Source organism: Podarcis tiliguerta (assembly GCF_965153285.1).
Source record: "Podarcis tiliguerta genome assembly, chromosome: 4".
Taxonomy (NCBI): domain Eukaryota; kingdom Metazoa; phylum Chordata; class Lepidosauria; order Squamata; family Lacertidae; genus Podarcis; species Podarcis tiliguerta.
Genome location: NC_139537.1, coordinates 77,398,656 through 77,424,244, shown reverse-complemented (window position 1 = coordinate 77,424,244; position 25,589 = coordinate 77,398,656). Strand labels below are relative to the sequence as shown.

General features: G+C 40.1%; 1 protein-coding gene and 1 long non-coding RNA gene across 3 annotated transcripts in view; both read right to left on the bottom strand.

Moving 5' to 3' along the window:
* LOC310676406 overlaps positions 1-23,201 on the bottom strand; it is a 273,715-nt gene extending 250,514 nt beyond the window's left edge. The window contains exon 1 of the long non-coding RNA XR_014510542.1: positions 23,130-23,201. This is a non-coding gene — a long non-coding RNA (uncharacterized lncRNA). The remainder of the gene's footprint in view (positions 1-23,129) is intronic.
* NALF1 (NALCN channel auxiliary factor 1) overlaps positions 1-25,589 on the bottom strand; it is a 324,175-nt gene that overhangs the window by 273,190 nt on the left and 25,396 nt on the right. The gene's annotated exons all lie outside the window — the stretch shown is intronic.

The following is a 25,589-nucleotide window of genomic DNA, read 5'->3' as shown; positions in this document are numbered from 1 at the left end:
TAGGATGATCGATAAAATATTTAAATCAGCTATTTAATCAACAAAGTTCATACTTACATTTTTGGTCCTGGGCTCCTCTATAACAGTGGGAGTTACAGGAGCCTGCAGGACGTGTAAGTTAACATTTTACATAAAATGTTTCAGACAAGCTTTCAGATAGACAGTATAGCCAACAAGCCCTTTAAACATTTACATCTGTGATTACTGTCTCCAATAACCAGCTTCACATTCAGTATATTAAAGTCTAAGCTGCCCTTTTTTTTTGCAATCAGAGAATCTAAATAGCAATCTAAAATGAGGCACAAGTTGTTATCTATATCGGAGCCAACCCAGAGTCAGCATGGATCTTGAAGTCAACTTCAAATCATGGGTAATGCAACTAGTTTATTTAACCTAATCTTGGGTGTGTTAACCATAATTCTGTGTCATGACGACATGACAAATCATGCTTATTTAAAAGTCGAAGCAAACATGTTAGCAAAAGCTTCCAAACTCCTTCTCTGAGCCATGTAGCAGGAGCAAAGGAGGGAGGTGAACAAACCCAGGGATCACTGCAGCTTGCGTGTTAAACCATGATACATTAAACCATGGTTTAGCATGGTATGCCAACAAATCCAATGTGTTGGATAAGTAGAGGGAAATAGAATTCATGTGAATAAAGAGGGTATCTTGTGATCACAAACAAGCCCAAGATTAAAATGTTTGCCTGTGAAACTGTAATTAAATGATCTGAGCTGCATTCTGATGCATTAGAAGACTTAAAAACATATGTCCCTATGGATACTTTATTTGCCAATGCAGTATTACATTCTCACAATTTGGAAGATAACAATATTAGGAGATCATGAGTTCAGTTTCTTAGACTTTTTATTATTCAGCTTGTATCTTCATCATGCAAATTAACTAGACGCTAAAGAGCTTTCAATATTTTGTTTGAAAACTAAAAAGAAACTGATGCAAAGAATTACAAGAACTGAAAACAATTAATTCCATAAAAGAATTCTGTGCGCATTCAGAAATTGCAATAATTCTGACAAAAATATTGTGTAGTTGTTTCATTTAATTACTTTTATTTGAAGTTATTGAACACCATCCAATTTAAAACTTGGAAACAAATTTCCATAAATGTGGTGTTGTTTTTTATATTAATACTCTTCAGGAATGGTAGTTGGAGTAAGCAAACTGAGACAATTGCCTCAGGCATCAGGGGCAGGGGGCAGTAAATTTGCTCCCCCTGCTGGCAGGCCCACAAACCCACACACCTAGTGTTGCTAGTCAGCCTGTTCTTCTGTGAATCTCCAGAATGCCTGCTGCATCCCCATGCCTTGCTCTGAGGAAAGGGATGCTCTCTCTAAGTGATGCATTCTGGGCAAAGTGTTTTTGCTGTCATCACTGTTTGCTGCATTGACTAGATTTCCTTGCCTAGCTTTTCTCAGTCTACAACTAACTAGACATTTTCTTGAAGAAACTGCTTTTTAAAACATTACAGGTTAGAACAACCTTCTGTTGATGGCAGGCACTTCTCTGTTTATTTACCTAGTCCCTTCATTGCTTTTGATTACTTGTTTTACTGTCATTAAAAGGCTGTCATACATTGTGTGCTAAGATCCACCTCTCTCTGCTTCAAGTGTATTCAATCAAAATGTGTTACAGAGATCTAAGGATTTGCTTCTGTTCTCTCTCCCCCCGTATCAAGTGCAAAAAAAATTTGACTTTAGAACTCAACCTAAATTCCTTCTCCTTGTTATACCTAAGAAATGATGGTTTCAATTAATCAAAGTGAAGGGAAAATTCAGCAACAGCACCCATCCAGCTTTATTAACATGCCTCTGAAAACATCTTTGATTGGCAGCGACTGCAGCAGAGTCTGAAAGCCCATTCAGGCATTCGTGTATCTTGAACTGAACAGATTGCAGTAGTCAGACAATATTTAACCCAAATTATTTCCAAAAACCCTTTTTTCTACAGTTTTAGCCTATTTTGGATTTAAATAATTTCTTTAATTTAATCATCAAATCCCACAGAAAGCCAGTTGCTGCAACTATAGGTTATTGATATTGTTGCTCCTAAATATACTGGCTGTTTGCCATAATAAACATTGATTGATTGATTGATTGATATTGTTGCCCTTATTTGTTATGTGCACCAAACTGCCCCCAAAACACGTGCAATTTAAAATTTCCAAAACCTCTACAAAAGCATCCTTACCCTTGTTTTCTCTTGATTGGAATTCTTCTCTCCCTCACTCTCCATTTCCTTTATCTTTGTGCACAATTTAAATTGCTGTGTACGTTCTTTTGAAAACATGTGAGCAGAGGATGGATTTCCTAAAACGCCGTGACAGTCTTTCTGCTAAAATAAAGTTTGCCAATAACCTTCTTCCATATTTAGATGACTTAAATTCAACATTCTTAATTCTAGGGAGGGGGTAGCTGAAGGCCACAGTTTTCAGCATTTAAGAACAATTGCTGCTTCTCCAGCCCATTGAACACCACCAGGTATAGTGATGGTGGAAAGGGATGTGGGGTGAAAGACAGGCCTATTCTTTTCTCAACTTGTTCCATTCATTTAGGAAGCTATGTCAAACAAAGACCGACCAATATTTACATGTTCTAAAAGGAAAAGCATAATGCCACAGTGGCCTTGGAAAAAGTATATGAAGCAAGGATCAAGAAATACTTTCTTTTCCTGTGTTTACCTCATGTCAATCACCATGGTACCCTAAGCACTTGTTTGCAAAAAATAACCTGAAGCTTTGTTATAAGGGCTACATTATTCAGATACAACAGCAGGGTTACATGATTAGATTTGTTTGCTTGCTTGCTTCTTGCCGACTTAAGAAATAAGAGTTTAAAAGTGCATGGCTTCTGATCTGTTTTCAAGCCCAAAGTGCTGGTTGTCACCTTTAAAGCCCTATGTGGTTTATGACCTGGCTACTTAAAGGACCGTATCTTCCCACATGATGAACCCACTTAGATTATCAGGAGAAGACTTGGTTTGTGGTAATAAAGGAGGTGGTATTTTTTCCCAGGTTATAGAACTCCTTGCTTCAGAATATCCAGTTGGCTCATACCATGACAGTGTTTTGATACCAACACACACACACACACACACACACACACACAGAGAGAGAGAGAGAGAGAGAGAGAGAGAGAGAGAGAATCAGCAGGCCTATAACTCAGTTGATGTCTGATCTATTGTTGCCTGTTTTCCCCCAGTGTTTTCACTGCAGCATTGCACATTACAAGTTTGTATTTTGTGTGTGTTGATTGCATTTGATTTTATCTGTAAATTGCATTAGGCAGTTCACATGAGCTAAAAATGCTAAGCTACAAAATGTAAAGAATAATTTCTGAGATGAAAAAGCACCCTTCAGTTTATGACATAGAGAGATATGGCTCTTGAAAGTTCACTTATTCTCCCCAAAATCATGTAAATGAGGGGTAGGGAACCTTCCACCCTCCCATTGTTGCTGGACCGCAGGTCCCATCAATGCCAACTATTGGTCATGCTGACTGGGGCTGATGGGAACTGAACAGTCTCTGAAGGGCTGCAGCTTCCCCAACCTGACTGAAATTGTAAACTAGGGTTGCTGCATAAACAGGTGTAGCATGAAAGCAATAAAGACATTTTACTCTCTCACATACTGTGCTCAGTTGCAATTTTGTCTGCAAGCACGCACACTTGCTTTTGGTCTTTCAGCCTCTTTCTCTGAAAGCAAAGGGCAAAACTGATGTCAGTGATTACATATGTTTAGGAAGAATGCATGTTGAAATTAGTGACAAGTGAAATGCTTACTGGAATGAATGGATACTACAGCAATATTTGTTGTTGTTTTTAAATCAGATACTATTGTCTTTCACAGACCCTGTTATGTGGCCAAAATGAACACAGTATCTGTTAAAGTTGTATCTTTAAGACTGCAAATGTGGAATGAAGAGAAAGGGACCTGGAAAAGTGGGTGGAATTTCAAGGAGGATACAGGTTTCACTAATTTAAATACCTCTCTTTTGGGAAGGTTTCAGACAGAAGACAACTCTTTCTTTTTGTGAATGCCCACTTAGCTTTCTAACACTCAGCACTGACGTCATGAGTCTTATCTCTTGGGTAGACTGATTAATTAAAAATGCAAACCCAGTTCTCTCACACCTTCAAGATTCAACATCCCAGCACCTGCCCCCACCACTCTCAAGAGACATTTCAAGCATGTACAACTCACTAAAGTGAAGGCAGCCCCCAGATGTGTTTTGTGACCTGTCAGATATATGACAACCTCTCCTGTTTCTGCAGTCCTGGGCAGGCAGCAAAAGCAAAATATTTTCCAAGTCCCCAGTGGGCAGCTGTACATGGTTGGCGCACTTGCACATTCAGTTCGGTGGGTCACAAGTGGCAAGCAGGCCAGATTTTCCTTAAAATTCTACAGCTCTAAGCTTGGATTGCGAGCTCTGTGAATATAATAACCACTGTGAAATATGACACGAAATATGACATTATCTTCTTACATTCACTGCAAAATGACAGCAAATATGATAAATTAATCCATAGCGTGTCCACTCAAGCAGGCACTACTTAGTTAACTAACCACAGAAACCAATTCCAGGTTGACAACCTCATGTTGATTTCTAAATCTTGAGTTGTTACTGTTGATTTTTTTATTTTAAAAAAATGCTGCTTAAATGCATTAAACTCCTATAAGGTAGGCTCCAAGTTGTCTGCTAATCACTGCACTGAACTGTGCTCAGACAGGATTTGTAATAAGATTTCATACTGAACAGCCACAGTCACAAGAGTCTTGTGATAAAGAGCCCAGTAGGATATTGTAATGATCTCCTTTCGTGAACCAGCCAGAGCTTGCTTAGCAAGAGACCAAAAAGCTTGTAGCTCATTTTTTAACTTAATGAAAATAAGGTAAATTGGAAAGGGCACACAACACACAAAAAGACTAATCTATACCCTTCAGTGGGAGAAGCATTTGTCAATTTACATGAAGCAAGCGGCAACCAAAGCACATTGTCAAGCGGTATCTGAGCTTGCTCATTCCAGACGTTAGCCTAGAATCAATTCATGCTACCTAACACTGATATATGTTAAAGCCCTATCCGCTTTCCAGCACAGAGTTCTGGCTTCCAAATTGCACCTGGCAAGCTTTAAGGAACTAGGGCACAGCCTACAGTGACTTGCAAATGAGGCTGTGATGAAGCAAAAATACATACAGCGTGTCAGGGATATTGCAGCAGAGATAAATGGAGCCCCTGAGCTGCATCAATCATTCCTAATTATTCAAAGTAAGGGAGGGTTAAATTAGTAGTTTTGCACATGTGCTTAACTCTTCTTCATTCTCTCCTTTCGCATCTTAATCATAATTTCTGCTTCTGCAAAAACAAATTAAAGTTTCAGTGTTGTTGCACAGATTATTTCTGCCCACCCCTGTTGCTTCAAATGAAGAGAAGTTAATTAATCTCTATCAATTACAGCACACACACCTACACAAATGTAACAAAGAGCCATGTGGTACCTTAAAGACTAATCAAATAAAGACTACATAAATGTAGCGTGTATCTGCTCCAAATTATCAGGATTATGCTTTTGTGAAAATGGATATTTGGCGTTTGGAATTGAGTTGGGGGTTTCTTTGTTTTTGTCTCTGTAAAGCTGTATTGTAAAGAGTTTTGCAATAAATTCTTTAAAATTAATATACAGCTGTTTTAAAAAACACAAATATCATATCCCCATATCCTATATGTTCAAAAGCAGCTCACACAAAAAAAATCAAATGATAATAAATAAAGCAGTAACAATGCTTAATGGAAGAAGATAGCATCAATTTATTGCTAAAGCAGATGAAAAAAATTAAATGCCTGAGTAATGTATCCCTCTAGTACCCAAGTCCTGACTGGCCCATAATTGCTGGTGCAAGGTATCTTTTCCAGGGCATTGGCCCTCTGATCTCATCCTAAACAAACTTCAACGAAGTGCCTCTCCAACTTTTCTTCCAGAAACCCAGCAAGTTTGTCGCCGAACCAAAAATTCCTCTAAGTGTTTATCAGAAGAAGAAAGATGTCTGACTCTACCATATAAAACTACACATTTAGCAACAGAGAATGTGCCTAAATCAAGACGCATCAATGTTCAAACTGCCTAGTCATTAGTATGGCCATATGGTGACAGATGTATTTTTTGAATCCTTCCTGTCAAGACTGTATATGTTACCAGGGAAAATTAGCATTTGTTTTCATGTGTCAGCTGGTATTCCACTTTTTTACATTTAAGCAAGAAGTTAAAAGTGTTACCATTCAAGTTAAGTGTTTCACTGTCAAATGCTTTTATTACTTCTAAATAACAAGATGAAGCCAAACTCTTGCCGGCACTTCATGCAGTGTAACTAAGCGTTATGAACATACTCAGGGCCTAGCGTTCTGAGAAAGGCCCTGCTATCAAGGGAGAATTATGCATTTGTCCCCATTTAATCCAAGTGGTTCATGCGATTTCCCAGACAGCATACAGCAGCTGAGAAGCTAACCCACACAAATCTCACCATTTCATTGCAAGGGAATTGATTTGCAAAATGTAGCAGCACATTATGTGTAGTTGGTACACGCTTCAGCCTTCTTCTGTAACTCCTCAAAAAAAAATTCGCCCCTCAAATGAAGCTGACTTTGAATAGCTTATTATGAGATTCTAAGGGAGAGCAAAAAATACAAAACACATATATGGTAGCTAGAGAGAGGGAAGAAATTTGATCTACTTTTCATTTAAAGTCAAACCTGGGGAAAACTTCTTTACAAAAAGAATATGCATATCAGGCACAATTGCATAGAAGAATGTCTATATGAGAAATTCACACTAAAATGCTGGTGGATTTTCTTAACGACTGGAAAAATTTGGAGATGTGGACAAGTGAATTTAAGAGTGGAATAATGAAAAACTGGGAGAAATTAAAACAGACAGACTGGTGCATCAGTAATTCAAGGAGAAGCACTGCCCCCCTCTCTCTGAGTACAGAGACTTTGGGTATCAGACAGCTATCAAGGAATCTTCGCTGTGATGATTTTGATACAATATTCGAAATCAGCTTCCAAAGCTAATTTGACTTGCCAAATTCTTGCACAGTGGTAAGACTGCAATAAGACTATACCTCTCTGAACAGCAGATTAATTGCAGTACCAGAATGGTGGCAATTTGTTTCAAAATATTGCAGCAAAGCTTTTGAATGAATAAGCAATTACAAGCAGGCTGCAATTATAAAGGCAAGTCACAGGGAATGCTTTGCTCTCCTCTAGCTTAGGCAGAACAAAGAATACTAAGGAACTGCAGAAACAGGCAGCATGGAGCTGGTGGTAATTTGGCAGGCATCACTGAGAAATTAAGCGCATTGTTTTAGTGGACCCTAGTCCTCAGGAGTTTGCCCTAGAGGTGCGAGGTAGTCATCGAGCACCATGTCAGAGGGTTAAGTAAAAGTGCACACACTGTGTTGCCAACATAACATTCACTTGAGTCAGCATGGGTTTTCATTGCTTACCCTAATTAACACTGAAAGGCAGTCATTGCATGGCATTTTCACTGGTAGATTTCTGCTACTTGGCCTGCTGACTAAATATAGTCATGGATATCTGCATTGTGGCAGTGTAAAGCATATTCGTTTGCAACCACCTTTCTCTGTCACATTCCTGCTCTGCCACAACCCAACATATGAAAACTCCACGAAAGTTCCCCTTCAACGCTGGCCATGATGAATGGACACAACACAACTGCCCTAAAAATAGACCTTTTCAATGCCAACTGGTCTGCTACCAATGTTGAAGGCATGAAGATCTGTAATGCTTTATCACTAAAAAAAAGCTCAATATTACCGACATTTAGCCTCTTATAAACTGAAATGGATGTATAACCTCTACCATCAAAGATATGTATCAAAGATGCAGCTCTCAAATGGTAGATCTTCTATATATCTTTTTGTGCTGTACAGTAAGCAGAACGTCTGGAATATGTATATTATTAAACATACAAGAAGTTACTTGATAATTTATACCAATTGCACCAATAATTGCATCACAAAATTTGGGTAAGAGCGAATTTCAGATGAATGTGTTTCTGTTTGCATACTGTGCTCTGATTCAATTTCTCCCCAGTCTCTACCAACCATACACTTTACTTTTCTATTATTAAAATGAGCAACATCGCCAAAAAAGACTACAGCCCTGGAATGTCACCAGATGCGTTACTGGGCTGTATCCAATCAATTAATTCTGTTAGCACTATGATTTCTACCTACACAACGGGGTTTCCTCTTACTCCTTCCTTAAACAGGCCTAAGCCTCATTGAGCTCGGTGGGATTTACTTCCTAGAAGACATGTAGAGGATTGTGTTGTCACCTATTAATATGTTGCTTTTAAATATTTGTTCAATTAGATTTGTACCTGGAGACAGGCAGCCAGGTTGTGCATCCATTGCAGTGACCAGAGAAGGAATGGCCCCTGGGAGAAGTGCAGAGAGTATGGTGTCCACCAGTACAACTGGATACCTTCATCTGCATAGTTGCAACAAAACATGTCTCTCCTGTATCAGTCTCTACAGCCACAGCAGGCGCTGCAACCTTCCGACAGTTTGACATTACTCACAAAGGCACACCCTCCATTGTCTCTCAAGACAGACAGATGGATGCCAACCAACAGATTTGTATTCCAGATATTCATGGCTGGTAACAACACATTTATGCATATTTCTTATTGCAATCATTCTCACCCAAAGCTCTGTCTGCTTATTATTAGTGTTGAAAAACTGATAGATCACTCTGTTTTCTCTCTTACAGAAGAATATTTTACCAGTCTATAGTTCTTGAAGATGGTGTTCATATTAGAATTGTACATATTTGCATATGATCATTAAATGAAAGGTGCAATCATTTGGGAAGTTCTCCTACATATACTGAAATTGAACACACTAAAATTGTGTGTTCTTGTATAGCTCCCATTAATTTCATTGGCTCCTGTGCCGTAAAACTTGCCAGAGTGTTGTGTTTTTAAACTTAAAGAGCATCTCAATACTGGGAAAGTTTCCAATGCAACATTTAGTATACAAAAAAGTATCTATCTATCCTTGCTTCCTGGGTTTTCCCCCCTTTGCTTTTCTTTTCTGTAAGACATTGGTCAGAAAACTGTTGCTTTTCCCAAAGAACAGTAGAGAATGGGCACAGAGCAGCCATTACACTTTGCTGCTGTCAGACGGGTCACTCTTTGCATTGCTCTTGGCTCCTTTCCTCCTAATCATTGAGTTCAGCGGTGCTTAATGAGCTCATGCACAAGTAGATCAATAAAGCATCCTGTGTAAGAAAGTGTGGGGCAGTGGAGAGGTTAACATTTTTGTTCTGATCGTAATGAAAACAAAACACCAAATGACATTCCAAATGACACCCAGGCACTCGGACTATCTGCTGCTTCTAAGGGGCCACCACTAATTGGCTCTTGCACCATTCAGCCCCCTAGATGGTTGCACAGATCCCAGCTAAGCAACAGGCCAAGCAATTCAGCAAAAGCACTGGTGAGCTGCAAAATCCCTCAAGCAACAGTATCATGAACCACAGTATCTGTGGCAGAGAGTCTCAGAATTGTTCAGAAATCTCAAAGCACAGAGAAATTAATCATCAGCTGGTTGTAGTGTTTTCCAGGTGCCTGAACAGTGTCTGGGCTAACAGCATTTTGCCTGCTCTTTATTTCTTCACCTCAGGTAGCAAACATGCTGCCTCATATTCTTCTTGTTGTTGTTATCGTTGTTGTTGTTATTGTTATTTTATGGACATATAGATCTAGTTACAAAATACATTCATAAAATGTGATGTTTATAAATGCAGCCATTTGCCAAGTGATACTATATAACCTAAGAACTGTGGTGATAATAACAGAATATCTCAATTTTCTTCTACACTCCCCAAAATAGATAACTTAGGTCCTATTAGGCTACTTATTAATTAGTAATATTTATTTATTCACTGCATTATTATCATTTAACCAAGTCCACTTGGCAATTTATAAACCAAAAAACACAAATGAAATCAAAATGCAAAACCCATTTTTGTCATTTGCCTAAGATATAATACATTTTATAGTTCTATCGTGTTTTATTATTTTAGTTTAGCCTTCAGCCTCTCTGCAGAGATTTATTTTTATGGACATGCATGTGAGTTATACACAGGGCTCAGCCTGAACCTTTGCCCCACATTCTGCTAATAACAGAGGGACCCAGTCCTAAAACATATCCAGAAGAGAGAAAAATAAAGCAAAAAGAGAGCACTTAAGGATTTGAAGAGCATCACCACAGCCAGCCTCCTCACAAACATACTCATACACATACGTGACTAGAAACCTCTGAATGGGCAACACAGTTTCCAAGGTACACAGAATCCTTTAAAATGACGGATTCTGAGTCCCACCGCTGTCACAGCAATCATTAATAGTGGCATCAGCATGAGGAAAGTGGGGAAGATGCCATTACAAATTCTGAAAGTGAGCTGTGAGGATCAGCACTCCACTATAAGCCCCTTCAGATGCCTGCAAACAGTAAGGCTAAGCCTTACAAATGTCATATTTTCTCTGCCTTTCCACGTGGAAGCGTGAATTGCTGTTCCTACGGTCCTAGGAACAGGGGCTGCAGCCATCAAAAGACATAGAAATTAGGCATTCTCCACTATCCTGACAGTAACTGAGGATGACCCCTGGAGAAGAACTAGAAGGAAACAGCTTCATCGTCATGCAATCTTATACTAAAGCATTTTCAAAAGGGCAACCAATTATCCTTTTACAAAGTTGTTGTACAAACTTGTTTCTACACGCAACTACATTTATGTGGGGGTTATGTTCCAGGTTACCGCATGCATCAGGGTTTCAGGGTTAAAAAAAAGCAATGTGTGCATCGGTGGTCGCACATCAATTGGACGTATGCAAAACAGTCGCTGCCTGTATTTGAACTGCCTGCCTGTTTCATTTTTGTTCTTTCTAAGGAAGCTGCTGCTTGTACATCCTGTTAAAAAAACACAGCTCTGTAATAACCAGAAGGCTGATTCCCCCCTCCCCACTTTCATTCATGAAACCAAATTAAGGCTTATTAGATGGTGATAAGCATGAAATGAGCGCATGCACATACCATGAATGCATGCATGCACACACAGACAAAGAGAGTTAAAAAGCATCACCTACAAGGAGTGTTATATCGTCATGAAGAGTGCCTCCCATCTGCCTCACTTGTTATATTAATTTCTGTATACTTCAAGCTGCATAGCAGGTGAGGTGAAAACTGGAGGGAAATAATGGTCGCTCAAGAAAATCAGTCACTATTGGTATTCATAACTTGCTTCCGTTACTATTTTCCTTTTTCCTACATAATAAAATCCATTAATGTAACTCCTTTGGAATTAAAACACTTATTTATTTATTTTCTTATTGTTTATAAATTTGCCTGCAGTTATTTAGCTTCCTCCATATTGTCTTTTTTTCCCGGGCTATTGCAGCTCTGCAAGTATATTCCTCTATGCTCATAGGCAAAACTAGTTTGTATTAACTTTGTGAGCTTATTAAAAAAAAAAAACAAATTCTATCAGGATGAGAAGCACACCAAAGCTTTATTTATTTTCCCCAAGAACCCCTCTCAAATGCAATGTCATTGGAATGCATATTTGTTAAAAATCAAGAGTGTTAAGGAAGGCTCTGTTACAGCTCAGTGGTCAAAGTTGATCGTTTTAGCAGGAAGGTCGTTTTCACATATTTGCAATAACCATTGGTCCTTTCCCAACTGCATGCCTCCCTTCTTTGACTCCTGCACTGTGGTGGGTTGGACTAGACAAGCCTTGGGATCACTTCCAGCCCTATGGTTCTATTATTCTTCATCACCTTGAACATAAACAAAACTACTTTTCACTATCCATCTCTACACATGTGTCATGGGGTGTAAACAGATTGCATGACCTGGCCTGGGTGCTAGAAGAAGAGGAGTTTGGATTTGATATCCCGCTTTATCACTACCCAAAGCGGCTAACATTCTCCTTTCCCTTCCTCCCCCACAACAAACACTCTGTGAGGTGAGTGGGGCTGAGAGACTTCAGAGAAGTGTGACTAGCCCAAGGTCACCCAGCAGCTGCATGTGGGGGAGCGGAGACGCGAACCTGGTTCCCCAGATTACGAGACTACCGCTCTTAACCACTACACCACACTGGCTCTCAAGAGAAACCAGCAATGGGAAACTGGAGCCTGGATTGTAGAGGAACTGCTTTGTTGTTCAGGCAGGGCTAGATAGCCAGTTTCCTATAATTTTTACCAGGCCTATCCAGTCCATAAGCATCATATGAACAACTGCACACAAGGGATGATGTTGCAAATTCACACTCCCTTTGAATATGAAGAGAGCACATAATAATCCCAGGTAATCCAATCAATCAGTACCAGACAATGGGGCTCCCAGCTCAACCCTTGGGAGTCCCTGGCAGTAGGCAATTTAGGTGCATAGATGCCATTTTACAGAAAAGTTTCTCTGAAGGGTTGAGTGGGGCCATTCAAGGCCAACCTGCTGTATGTATCATACAGATGCCAGATCCATTTGTAAACAGGCCCTAACACAGCCCATGAATGACAATGAAACTGGGCATGTGCCAGGATAAGCAGCGTGGTTCAAGAAAAAATTATTCCAATAGAGTTTACCTTCCAAAAGCTGGAGATGTTATGTGCAAACCACCCAGTGTTGTGGGTATACATTCTCCATTCACTTCAATGGAGATAACCTATGGTTTATTCCGTTTCAAAAATTAAGGCTGCACCGCAGCTGTGCTTGGTGGGTTGCACTTGCATGCTGCTTCCCACGTAATCTACATCAAATGTCAAATATGATTAATGCTTAAAATTAGAAATGTGTCTGAATCTACAAAATCTAAAGTAAGCCGAAGAGGTCAGTGGGGACTGCTGGCATAAACAAACATGACATATGATTAGAATAAGTCTCAAAAAGATGAGACTGTCTCATATGAGGTCCCATACTGAGGTCATGGACAAAACAACTTCTTTTTTTCCCTTCATTAGAGCCAAACATCTGGGTGGGTTAAATGTTCACTATAAAATTATCCACATCAGCTGTAGTCATAGAACAAAGTCCCAGGTATTCAAATGGAAGTTATATGAATGTATTAGGCAGTCTTAAACTGACAAGTTTAGGGGAGGGGACAAGTCATGTAAGCCTTTTGCAACAAAACTAGTAAGAATTTTGTGGCTCCTAAAAGACTAGCAAATTTATTGTGGCATGTGCTTTTGTGAGCCAGCGCTGACTTAATTACATGCATGAAGTGTTATTTCCAGTCAGTAGGAGTAGTGTGTGGTTGCATGTGCATACACACACAGAAAATATGCATATGGGGCACGAGGGGGGGTGGCCAGCATGCAGTGGGGCCAACAAGCCACAAAGTATATAAATAAATAATAATAAAATGAGAACAGGAGCGGTGATCTGTGACATATCTATGACGATATCAAATATATACCAGAGAAGAAGAAATGGCCCATTCATAACAGCAGTCACTGTGATAATGCTATGATTCTATGACAAACTAATTCAACAACTGTGCAGGTGCAAAGTCCTGGTCAATGGAACTTTTAACTTCTGAATACTTCCAGTTTTGAACATCAGCATGCTCACAAACTGAAAATATCAAACAACGACCTTTGGAGGAGGGGAGGCAATCCTACAGGAAGATCCCCCAGAATGAGAAGCTTAGGATGCAAACATCGTCCTATGACTTCACTTTAATCTGTTCCACGTAAAGCAAGACAGAAACACACGAGAGTCCGCAAGGTTTCCCATAGATCGGTACTTAGAAGGAAACATGAATTCAGGGCTTGCTTCAGGCAAGGCTTGAATCCCCTGACAGCCCAAACTGAGGAGCCGGACAACTCTTTTGCAAGGGAAGCAGTGAGGGCCATGCAGGGAAAAAGGATATGCTATTGAAATCGCATCAGGCAAGTTCCCCTATCCAATAATTATAATGGCAGTGACTTGTGCTTCGACCCACATAAATCTAACAACCAAAACACAGCCAGTAGCAGCCTGGAAAACCACTCTTCATTCATGGAAAGTGCTAAGACCACATAAAGAAGGAAGTGCTACCATTCCAATCACAAGCTTCATAGCAAGCCTGTATATAACTGAGGCCCCAGATCAGTCCTGCTAGCTAGGCATGATGGGAGATGTAGTCCAAAAACAGCTGGAGACCCAAGTCTGGGAAATCCTGGCTTAGACTAACCACCACACATCAGGAGGCAGAGATCTTAAGCGGTCCAGGCAAACAAAGTAGAATTTGAATTATCTCTTCATATTATCATTTGGACACTTGATTTCAATCAGCCTTTTAAAAGGTACCATGAGTGAGGTGTCGGAAAAGGCAAGTAGGGCATCAGCAAAAGTTGGCTGAGCAACCACTCCATAGTCCAAAAGCAAAGCCCTAACCTAGAACTCTTTCACGCCAGCAAGGTTATGCTTAGAATTCTACAAGGCAGGCTTAAGCAGTATGTGGACCGAGAACTCCCAGAAGTGCAAGCTGGATTTCGAAGGGGCAGAGGAACCAGAGACCAAATTACAAACATGCACTAGATTATGGAGAAAACTAGAGAGTTCCAGAAAAACATCTACTTCTGCTTCATTGACTATGCAAGCTATGGCAAGTTCTTAAAGAAATGGGAGTGACTGATCACTTCATCTGTCTCCTGAGAAATCTCTATGTGGGACAAGAAGCTACAGTTAGAACTGGATATGGAACAACTGATTGATTCAAAATTGGGAAAAGAGTACGACAAGGCTGTATATTGTCTCCCTGCTTATTTAACTTATATGCAGAATTCATCATGCGAAAGGCTGGGCTGGATGAATCCCAAACCAGAATTAAGATTGCCAGAAGAAATATCAACAACCTCAGATATGCAGATGATATGACCTTGATGGCAGAAAGTGAGGAGGAATTAGAGAACCTTTTAATGAGGGTGAAAGAGGAGAGTGCAAAATATGGTCTGAAGCTCAACATCAAAAAAACTAAGATTATGGCCACTGGTCCCATCACCTCCTGGCAAACAGAAGGGGAAGAAATGGAGGCAGTGAGAGATTTTACTTTCTTGGGCTCCATGATTACTGCAGATGGTGAAAGCCATCACAAAATTAACAGACGCCTGCTTCTTGGGAGAAAAGCAATGACAAACCTAGACAGCATCTTAAAAAGCAGAGACATCACCTTGCCGACAAAGGTCCATATAGTTAAAGCCATGGTTTTCCCAGTAGTGATGTATGGAAGTGAGAGCTGGACCATAAAGAAGGCTGATCGCCAAAGAAGATCAAGCCTATCCATTCTGAAGGAAATCAGCCCTGAGTGCTCACTGGAAGGACAGATCATGAAGCTGAGGCTCCAATACTTTGGCCACCTCATGAGAAGAGAAAACTCCCTGGAAAAGACCCTGATGTTATGAAAGATTGAGGGCACAAGGAGAAGGGGACGAAAGACGAGATGGTTGGACAGTGTTCTCAAAGCTACCAGCATGAGTTTGATCAAGCTGCAGGAGGCAGTGGAAGGCAGAAGTGCCTGGCGTGCTCTGGTCCATTGGATCACGCAGAGTCGGACATGACTAAACAACTAAACGATCTAGCTAGTCTTATTGCAACTCCTTCCTTCTGCCAGGGCTCTGAGTTTCAATGGTGTGTAACTTGAATCCATACCTGACACCCCAGAATATGTCCCACTTTCAGGATCTGCTGCAGCCTTGAAACCTGACACTGCCTCAACATAATGAACAATGAATAATTGCAATAAAGGCAATTTAGGGATTGTAAGTAAACATTAGGTTAAGTAGAGTGGGGACACTTAGATGAAGGGTGCAATTTAAATTTCGATAATTATGTCAAAACATTTTTCATTTATAGCTTACACCTTCGAAACTGTAGGGTGGTAAGTTTCCTTTACTGGGAATCATTCAGAAAGGTTTCTAAGGAAACAAGGCAAACACACCAAACTAATATCAGGGTTTATGTGACAGCCAAAGCCTCAAAGGGAGAGAGACACTAGCTGAATTTTCAAGAGGCAGGGGCTGCAGATGCAAGTGACTAAAATCTGCCTTTAAAAAGCTGACTTCTAAAGGATCCCACGCCCTCCCAACTCCTTAGTTTGAGTTTTTATCTGGCATAACTGAGAAAAGTATGTCACGCATATCAGTGAGGCCTAAGAGAATTAGATGAAGTGCATAAACGTCAGGAAAGCAAAAGACTTTCCTTAGGATGACAGAAGGCAGTGGCTCCAAACATGGTATTGGTCTGTTGCAAAGTCAGTCTAAATCAGTCATGCCAACTGAAGAGCATGTGAATAGCCCCTTGGGATTCAGACTGCCAAGGTACAGTTTGCATCTGTACCTAGACGCATGCTGAAGTGCCCATGTATAATGATTTAAAATCTTCAGAAACATTAAATCCATGCAGGAGGGGGGACTGTTCCCCACGACCACCCCTACAGTTCATTTCTAGGGGAACCTGAAATATATGCAATATTTGTTTTACCGCCAAACCTATTTCACTGCTTTAACAACGTAAAATTCATCATTTATATCTTAGCATAAAAACTTGAAATTTACACTGCAATCCTATGTGCATCTAGTAAAAAATAAGACCCACTCTGCTTATGTGCCAGGTCAAAAGGCTGGTAAGCACAGGAATACTTGCTTCTAGTTTCTTCAAAGTAGTAAAAAGGCCCCACTGAAATGGGCTGCACTTCACTGGTCGCAATGCAGCTTCTCTCGGCCTCAAGTGAGGCTTGCTATATAAGTACTGATCAGCTGATCAGCACTTATTGCAAGCCCTTTGAAAGTTGAGTCACCTGACATCATGTGAACATCAAGGGATTGGCCACTGGGTAGCTCAGCCCACCTGGGGTGAGGGAGCTCGGCCCTATTCCCCACTCTTGTTTGACAATGTATTGTATACAGTATGTCTATATTTTCATTGAAAAATTATGTCTATGTTTTCCCAGTTCTTTTTTTCCAAGGCCATTCATATTTCTAGCTCCAAGATCATATGCAGTCTAGTAGATGACTAAACTGCCAGGCAGTTAGGTTTAGTTTATATGAAATAAAAGGAGGCCTTGAAGCAAAATGCCTTTCTATACAAGGTCGAAATGCCTGGAGCCTAGTTTTCACAGGTTATCTCAGTAAGTGGGCACAATCAAATGGAAGAAGGCAATCCCTTCAAACACGACGGCCCTAGGAAATAGTGTATGGATACACACAAATTCTACCTTTTAGAATGATTATATAATAACATCCTTATTGCGCCATTAGGAATAGTTAAAGTGAGTGAAGATAATTTTGACTCAGAATTCATCTTGTCTTTTAATAACTGTGACCCAGTTTTGATGGCTACAGCAAGGAACTTGGCTATATTTTCAGAGATCTTATGTATGTATACTGTAGAATTCATCTAAGTTCCCCAAGCATGGAAAAATATTGGGAAGATCAAACAGGATCTTACATCCCTATAAAAACTGCAGCGAGAACATGGGCTGGTGTTTCGACTGAGCTACTTTTGCAAAGGCAAATTCTCAAGTGCCAAGGCAGCCCGGTAAATCAATCTTCCGTAACTACTGATGACAGAGCACTGAACCTAGCCATTTAAAAAAATGCTCTCCTGTATCTAGGAATATTTATTGTTCCTAAATATCTAGCAGGTACATAATCACTGCTAAGGGCTAGACCAAGGTATAATGGTGTGCAGGCTCTGTTTGCCAGAGCTAATAAATTTTTCAAGTTAAGATCTAGAAGGCTCTGTTTTAACGCTGCACTTTGTTTTTTCTAACACGAGTGGCAGAACGTGAGGTAGCGAATAGCCAATGGCATTAACTTTGTTAACTAATTTTAGCCGGGAGCAAGCATAATTAATCAAGCCAATCCAGGGATAGATGGGTCAGATCTATTGAGAATAAAATATAGACAGTAACCAGTTGCAAGGGTTTTGTTTCCAAATTGTTTCCAAAGAAGAAATGCCTCCTTCAAAGTGTAAGAGGCTACACTGGGGACACAAAAGAGCTTTCTCAAAGAAGTGGTTTGCATCCTCTCTATGGAGCCATTAATTCACAGTATCCAAAGCTATATTCCATTAATAATCTTAGTACAGTACAGCATTGGTTTTGCACACCCCTTTGAAACCTGAAGGTATATGGAGTAGTTTGAGGAGGGGCAACAAAACACACTTGGCCTTCCAGCAGCAGAATCACTGCCACTTACCAGCAGACAGGGAGGGTGAGGCCAGTTCTCTGTGTAAACATCACTGGGAGTGATGGATTGGCCCGCGTGACACTGACTTCCTGGAAAATGGCAGCTACTCCGCTTCCGGGAGAACAGGCTATCTTGGCACCCTTCCTCACTAACTGCTCCTGGGCTGACCTCCTTTTGTATAGCAGAACTTACGTAATGCAGCTGTGGAATATTCAGTGCACCCAAAGCAGTATTTCAGATCTGGCATAACCAGGACAGAGCACACCAAAAACGAACTCCCAAGAATTTACAACTGTCAATTTGTTGTTTTACATGCCCTTCTAGAGCACGGTTATATTTCTTGCGTTCCTTTCTAAAAATCAGCAAATTAATTTTATCACAATTGATTGTCAGCCATTCTCCCTTGTAGTAGCCTCAGAATTTAGTAAAAAAATCTTTTTAATCCAACCAGAGATTGTGAGAAAAATCCTCCTGGGCATTCTGAAAGGACTTAAAAGATAAACTTTCTCTTATTACAGATTGCTTCCTTATTTTTATTCACTGAATTTTGGGTGTCATTATTAATCCAAAAATCAGCAGTATGTAAAATGGCATTTATACCTTCAGGTGTTTTCATTTGTATGTAGAGAGTGCAGCTAAATATAAAAGGGTCATATTACTGAAAGTTACCTATGAAGCCTGTTATCACATGCTAACATCTTGGAAGCACAAAACAGGGAGGCTTCATTACGTGCCTGAAAGACATTTGCTCATAAATTTGATGGGTATTTAAAGGGAAGAAAGGAAGAGGAAGGAGCAGAAAACAGTGGGTGTTGAATCAGATGCCTGCTATTTTGGGATTCACAGCCTGAAAAACAAGAACTCATTCAGAAACAGGGTCAATTTATAAGATAGATTCTAATATGCACTGAATTGTGTTTACACCATCCTGCACAGACCTACCAATTCTATTGCACAGTTCAGGCCTCAAATCATCTTTGGGGAAGCTGGAATATACCTCAGACTCTTAAGCTCTTTTTCCTTCTAATACAGTGGTACCTCAGGTTAAGTACTTAATTCATTCCAGAGGTCCATACTTAACCTGAAACTGTTCTTAACCTGAAGCACCACTTTAGCTAATAGGGCCTCCTGCTGCTGTTGCGCCGCCGCCATGCGATTTCTGTTCTCATCCTGAAGCAAAGTTCTTAATCTGAGGTACTATTTCTGGGTTAGTGGAGTCTGTAACCTGAAGCGTATGTAACCTGAAGCGTATGTCACCAGAGGTACCACTGTATATGCTTTCCCTCCTCCCTATTAAGGTTTGCCTGAAACAGGCCCATCAGGGTCAATTCCAAACTATGATTTGCAAACCTACCGGTATTTGAAATTACTCTTTCATGTCATCCTTTGGGGGGAAAGAATACCTGGCTAGAACTAATTACTGTGTTGAAGGACTACTAAAGTGTCATGGTCCTTCAACACAGTGTTTAGATGAAGAACCTTAAAAGAGCAGCCACATTCTCCCAGTTCATATGATAAATCAAATCAAATCAATCCCTTGGAACTGCTTTCAGCTGACTGGGTTTTCCCCCCCAATCAATCCTTTCTTTCCTCACTGTTTCATTGTTTGAGCAACCAACCATAGACCCAGTGACCTGCTTGTTGCGTGCCTCCTAGACTACCTTGCTCTAATGCAAACAGCTGGAGACTAGGGTCTTCTAATTAACTCAGCACTGCAGTGCCAAGAATGAAGAAGATACTTCTGTGCATTTATGTCTTTCTGCTGGGGAGAAAAACACCCCAATTTCCCAGCTGCAAAGGCAACATGGTGTTGTTTATCTGAACCCTGTTGAGAAATAAATTTCCTGCGTCTGCCTCTTCTTCCACAAGACAAAACCCAAAACTGCTCAATCTCCACTTGCCAAAAGTGAATCTTCCTATTCAGCAACCCACCTTCAAGAGGGAGGCACAATGATTTATTGGGCCCTGCTGAGTAAGTCAATGAGGTTTCTGCACGCCTGCCAAGAAAGAGAAAACAGAAAATCGGCCCCTGGCCTAAAAAGGTAGTCACATCTTCATTCAGACTGATTTTCTTCTTCTTTAACTTTGAAGAGACGGTGAGATAATAAGCCCAGCCCTAAACACACTTAGTGCCTGCTACTGCAGCATAACATAATCACATTCAACACAATACAATTTTTTCTCGCTATTCCATATTCAGAAGTCTCTTCATAGCAATGCAGATTTGTATTTTCAAGCAAACTGACCTAATTCACACATCCCAGACTTATAGATGGATCAGAACTTAATTATCCTTCAGATTTTGTGCCTCTCTAAATTTTGAGACAATCAGCTCAAAAACCATACCAAAATGCTTTTTTAAGGATAAAATATGTATACACTGATATAAAATACAATGATATAAAATACAATGCATGTTTAGATGCATTTTAATGTGCAAATGAGACAAAACAGCCTTGTGAATAAACACATACAAAATTGGCATGGACCAAAAATGTCCCTCCTTTCTACATAACTACCATAACTACCTAATGCTCCTTGAATCTGGATTTCTAGCTCCCCCGTTAACACTGTAAAAACTCCACATTCCTCTGACTCACTGGCAGCTGCAGGTTTAACAGGGATACTCTCCCTTTTCTGGGAAAGGGACTCTCCTCAGAAGTAAAAAGCTTGTCTAAACTAAAATCACCATGCCCCAACCTTTAAAAGGCTGAGACGGATGCAGCAGGCACAATTTTTACTGCTACTCCCACCCATCCTTGACACTAAATACTGTTCCTTGACCATCAAAACTGCTGCATGCAGTTGAATACTAAGCAAGACAGGTAGACCAGGATCCAAAGTACTGCGGGTGCTATTGTGTTAATGCATGTTGGGATTGTCTGCTTCTCATCTTTTCAAACAGCAGCCCCTTGAGATTGGGGACCCTCCAGATCAGCACCCCACAAGACGCAAGCAACTGTTGACAGCAGGCAATATTTCGCTCCTAAATGTGGGAGGGGGCAGTCTCAGTATGCAACAGTGTGAGATGATGGCTGCACTTGCATTTGAAACTATGGCACAGTTTGTTTTAACCATGGTTTCTTCAACAAACCACAAATCTTCTCACAGAGGAGCAAACAAGCCATGATGACTTGTTTCTCTAATGCTTGGCATGCTTACCAGCTGCTCTTGCCTGGTTCTGAAAAGCTGTTGGGAGTTCCCTGTTGAATGAGTGAAGACACTAAACTTCTTATATATGTGATGCATAAAGGCAAATATTGAAATAGAGAACCTTCCACTTCATAAGTGCTGGTTTGGAAGTTCGTTCTTGGCTTCCTGAACCATGCTTTAGCCAGACAGTGGCAAGTGGCAAGCCTGTGAATTGTCCCCACAATTCGTCTTCCTTCAGCACTCCAACAATGGTTAGTTTAAAAAAAATACAGCCCCTCACTATGTTCCAACAGGAAAATGTGGCACTTTATAATGAATTGATTTTAGAATGCTGTATTATTTTACTGTTGTTAGCCGCTCTGAGCCCAGCTTTGGCTGGGGAGGGCGGGATATAAATAAAAAAATATTATTATTATTATTAAGCCCTCTTTTCCCAGATCTGTATCCAACTATCCATCTGCTGATCACCAGGAGCCCACAACTTATTTAATCATGGGGGGAACATATCTTAGTTCTGGTGACCACTGCACTTTAAGTTCGTAGTCCACTTTTTTCTTGAAAATTTGCTTGGAGAGAAACAAACCACAAGCTAAGCCATTGCTCCAGTTTCTTTCCTCCCAGAGCAACACAGATAAGGATGCCATTTTCCCCCCATAAAATGTATTGACAGCAAAATCTGCAAACTGGCAAAGTTTTGTCTTGGATCTGTTTCATAATAACCATGATTAGGATTCCAGGCGCAAGCCCCATGCTGCTAAATGTATGAGGCTGCAATGAAAACACAGTGCTATGTACTAGCCATGTTGAACTAAGTTAGACTAAGGATGCAATCCTGTCATGTGTTGTCTGGCCAGGGAGTAAGATACATTGAACTCAGCGGGACTTAATTCTGAGTAAACATGAAAAGAATTACCAGTATACTGTGTTTCACATAAATATGACTCGAACTGTGGCTCTAGTCTCCGGTTCAATTTCCAAATGTATATTAGAAATCTGAAATGCTTTAAGCTTTGATTCTCTGATGCCATGATTGGAATGATTCCATATGTGATGCACTTTGATTAATGAATGGTGAATGTGGGTCCTGGGTATTTCGCATTTTCTTAAAAAGCAAAGTAAGGAAAGATACTTCTGCTTATTTAAGACTTATTCAGGAATCGGGGAAAGAGGCGAGAACAATCATAATTGAGCCTCAAAGAGGTTTGTTTTAACAGCCTACTAAATTTACAGTTTTGTGTCAGTTCCTTTTCATTATTACTACTTCCAGCAATATTTCATTTTATATATTTTTATTTAGTTTGTTAAATATTCATCCAATATAACAAAAGGACCTATATCTCCCTAAAATTCAATCAGAATTTACCATACGTTGATGGATATTTCATAAAAGTAAGAATGTTTTCATATTTATCCCTACATAATTGCCTATTACATCAATTCCTTGCATTAAAGCTGTGTATACTTAATTATATTTGCGTGGTTCGCATAATTAAAAGGATTCACTTTATTCTTCTCAGTTTCTTTGCTTCTCTTAGAGGTATACATCTCTACATTTCTCTCTCTCTCTCTCTCTCTCTATATATATATACATACAGTGGTACCTCAGGTTAAGTACTAAATTCGTTCCGGAGGTCCGTTCTTAACCTGAAACTGTTCTTAACCTGAAGCACCACTTTAGCTAATGGGGCCTCCTACTGCCGCCACACCACCGGAGCACGATTTCTGTTCTCATCCTGAAGCAAAGTTCTTAACCCGAGGTACTATTTCTGTGTTAGCGGAGTCTGTAACCTGAAGCGTAACCCGAAGTACCACTGTATATATATATTCCTGGAGCAGTATTTAAACTTACACAGTATGTAAAAATCAGCTAATTCAGATTTGTAATACTAATATAATGCGATGAGGTTGTATTTAGTTGTATCCTTTTTATGGAAAAGTCACTTATCTAGCAGAGGCCTCCACTAACTGAAGGCAAGAAGTAATTTCAGCCCATTCCCCCTGCCTACTGGAGCTTCTCATGGACCAGCACCAACTCTAGGGGCCCTGGGTGCCTGAGCCCCCACAAAAAAAATGGGGGGCTCAGCACCCGCACCACGGGGCTCCGACACGGCTTCTGGTTTCTGGTTCCACTGGTGGCTTTCATAACAGCATCAACCTAAGCCATTGTGCCAGATGGGTATGAACTGACTTGTGACGGTGGCGCAATGCCCGCCGCCATGCTGCAGCACAACCCAATGCATATTTTTTGCCAGTGTGGAGAAGGACATGCTCCATGGGCAGCACTCTGCCTACCTTTGAGTCTTAAAATAAACTGCAGTGTTTCCCAAACCTGAGTCTCCAGCTGTTTTGGGGACTACAGTTCCCATCACCCCTTACCACCGGTCTTGCTAGCTAGGGGTGATGGGAGTTGTAGTCCAAAAACAGCGGGCAATCCCAGTTTCAGAAACCCTGGCATAGTTGATTTCTAGCATGGAAAGAAATAAGTGAAAATACACTGGCATTATTATTATTATTATTATTATTATTACTATTATTATTATATTTATTTATTTATACCCCGCCCATCTGGCTGGGTTTCCCCAGCCACTCTGGGTGGCTTCCAACAAAATATTAAAATACAATAGTCCTTCAGCTATTAAAAGCTTCCCTTTAATAACTGGCTGGCTTCTGATTTTTTGTAATGCATCCCAATGCAGAAGGCTCTATGTCTGTTGAGAGGCATTAGCTTCTAATACCAGTTTCACTTATTTGGTGGTTAGACTGAATTAGTGAAGTCAGGGTACAGAGCTCTTCCATTGAGAGCTAATCTTGTGTGAGAGAAATACCCAACAATGGCGGTGTTCATTTAAATATTGAATGTCGCTGTTCTGCCTGAAAACTATTTCTTCACATTTCATTTTCTTTTCATTTGTCATAAACCTTAAAAATATGTTCAGTCCTTTAATAAAGCTAATCATAATACAGTAATTATATGAATCATGCTATGATTTTATGAAATCCAACAACGGCTCAGACTTTGACAATGGGATGAAGATACTTTCAAATGAATAATAGAGAGAGGTTCAACATTTTTCCCCCGCTGGGACTTTTGTGCGAGTCAGTTACCAGCATAGTCATATTTGACATCATAACAGACCCTCCTACCCACTCCAAAAATAATCTTATCATATAAGATATCAATTGCTCTTTTTACACACAGGCAAACCTTGTATGCAGTTATGCAGACTTCAGCTGTAGTGCTCTACTGAAACTCATTTCACCAGCAACTGACCTGAAATGTGCATATCAAAAAACATCCATGGTTCAGTGCATGTGCATCTGACACAGCACAATCCTAACCATGTCTACTCAGAAGTAAGTGCTACTGAATTCAGTGCAGCTTATTCCAAGATCAGCGGGTTTGGGATTGCAACTTAAAATTCTATCATGTTGGAAGAGAATCAGATTTTCCTGCTGAAAATGTCACAAAGTATAGAAACATGCCAAAGCAGCCACGTTAAACTTGGATTGGGCCATGCATTATGGTTGCCAAAGCTTGCTGAGCCTTTTATCCTTATATGGGCTTTTTCTCACTGCTATTCGTCAAGAGTAAAGGGAGAGAAGAAGATGGGAAAGAAGAAAACAGAGCAGGAGAAATGGCCATTATTATTATTATTAATATTGACTGAATGAATGATTGATTGATATACTACTTAAATGTCAAAATGGTTTCTAAGCGATTTAGAACTATAAAATCATTACATAATACAGTATTAAAACATCCTTGATTAAAATATACAATAAAATGAACAGTTAAAATATAATAAATAAAACATTTAAAACAATACAATCACAAGTTCAGATCTAGGAAATGCTTGTCTAAATAGTGTGTCTTCAGAAGCCTACGGAATGCCAACACTGATGGGGCCACTGGTATTTCAACAGGGAGGACATTCCACAGAACTAGTGCCACTAGTGAAAAAGCCCACAAGCTGAATTGTCTGGTGGTCATCAGGCCGCAGCAAAACTAATCAGGTTCCATTAGCTGATCATAAGTGCCCTAATAATAATAATAATTTATTAATTACAAACTGCCCATCTGGCTGGGCTTCCCCAGCCACTCTGGGCGGCTTCCAACAAAATATTAAAATGCAGTAATGCATCAAACATTAAAAGCTTCCCTGAAC